Below are 2,133 nucleotides of genomic sequence, written 5' to 3' on the forward strand. Positions count from 1 at the left end.
TCTAGGTTGGTCATAACTTTCCTTCCAAGGAGTAGGTGTCTTTTAATTTCGTGCCTGCAATCACCATCTGCAGTGATTTTGGAGCCCCCCAAAATAAAGTCTGACACTGTTTCCACTGTTTCCCCATCTATTTCCCATGACGTGTTGGGACCAGATGCCATGATCTTCGGTTTCTGAATGTTGAGCTTTAAGCCAACTTTTTCACTCTTCACTTTCACTTTCATCAAGAGGCTTTTTAGTTCCTCTTCAATAAGGCTTAGATATGGTCAATTACATCCTCCAACCCAACAGAAGGCGCACACACACACACTCTCACACACAAACTGCTACTGACCACTCATCGAAAATAAATTTCCTAGGAGGTATCCAATCAGAGCCCTAGAGAACAGAAATCCACCTAGAGAACAGGGAACCTAGAAGTACTAGGCACAGGTAATTGGCCAAAACCAAATAATTGGATTGAGTTTTAAACTAGCATAGAATCATGTCCACAATAGAAAATATGTGACTGATAGGCATAGGTCCAAGGAATCAAGAAAACATTATAAATGATCATAAAATTCAGATCAGCATCTTAGGCAAGCTATCTGCTTCTGATGCCATCTTCTTCTCATTCTAGTGCAGTGTAGTTTCCTCTGTTTGAGCACTGTTTTAAGGTGAGTTTGAGGTCAGCAGGCCTCTCTACAGACGAGTCCAGCTTAGGAGCCTTTTAAAAATAAGTTGTTCCCTCTTGCCAAACGCCACCAACATGGTGTTCAGGCATTTCATAGAGGTTGGCTGGGTGACCTACACCTCCTTGGAGTCTTGTGCCCAGAAGCTGGTCATGATTGTAGACGTTGATAATCAGAACAGGACTTTGGTGGATGGACTTTGTACTCAAGTATGGAGCAAGGAGAGATAAGAAAGCCTTCCTCAGCGATCAATGCAAAGAAATAGAGGAAAACAACAGAATGGGAAAGACTAGAGATCTCTTCAAGTAAATTAGAGATACCAAGGGAACATTTCATGCAAAGATGGGCTCGATAAAGGACAGAAATGGTATGGACCTAACAGAAGCAGAAGATATTAAGAAGAGGTAGCAAGAATACATAGAAGAACTATACAAATAAGATCTTCACAACCAAGGTAATCATGATGGTGTGATCACTCACCTAGAGCCAGACATCCTGGAATGTGAAGTCAAGTGGGCCTTAGGAAGCATCACTATGAACAAAGCTAGTGGAGGTGATGGAATTCCAGTTGAGCTATTTCAATCCTGAAGGATGATGCTGTGAAAGTACTGTATTCAATATGCCAGCAAATTTGGAAAACTCAGCAGTGGCCACAGGACTGGAAAAGGTTAGTTTTTATTCCAATACCAAAGAAAGGCAATGCCAAAGAATGCTCAACTACCGCACAATTGCACTCATCTCACACGCTAGGAAAGTAATGCTCAAAATTCTCCAAGCCAGGCTTCAGCAATACGTGAACTGTGAACTTCCAAATGTTCAAGCTGGTTTTAGAAAAGTCAGAGGAACCAGAGATCAAATTGCCAACATCCGCTGGATCATCAGAAAAGCAAGAGAGTTCCAGAAAAAACATTTATTTCTGCCTTATTAACTATGCCAAAGCCTTTGACTGTGTGAATCACAATAAACTGTGGAAAGTTCTGAAAGAGATGGGAATACCAGACCACCTGACCTGCCTCTTGAGAAACCTATATGCAGGTCAGGAAGCAACAGTTAGAACGGGACATGGAACAACAGACTGGTCCCAAATAGGAAAAGGAGTACATCAAGGCTGTATATTGTCACCCTGCTTATTTAACTTATATGCAGAGTACATCATGAGAAACACTGGACTGGAAGAAGCACAAGCTGGAATCAAGATTGCTGGGAGAAATATCAATAACCTCAGATATGCAGATGACACCACCCTTATGGCAGAAAGTGAAGAGGAACTTAAAAGCCTCTTGATGAAAGTGAAAGAGAAGAGTGAAAAAGTTGGCTTAAAGCTCAACATTCAGAAAACAAAGATCATGGCATCTGGTCCCATCATTTCATGGGAAATAGATGGGGAAACAGTGGAAACAGTGTCAGACTTTATTTTTCTGGGCTCCAAAATCACTGCAGATGGTGACTGCAGCCATGAAAT

The 2,133-nt window shown here is 41.6% G+C and overlaps 1 pseudogene; it reads left to right on the top strand.

The window, feature by feature from the left end:
• Positions 1 to 748: 748 nt before the first annotated feature.
• The window catches only part of LOC105000177, a 2,740-nt pseudogene continuing 1,355 nt past the window's right edge, over positions 749 to 2,133 (top strand).

The sequence above is a fragment of the Bison bison genome, unplaced genomic scaffold, assembly GCF_000754665.1.
Source record: "Bison bison bison isolate TAMUID 2011002044 unplaced genomic scaffold, Bison_UMD1.0 scf7180017864369, whole genome shotgun sequence".
Lineage (NCBI taxonomy): Eukaryota > Metazoa > Chordata > Mammalia > Artiodactyla > Bovidae > Bison > Bison bison.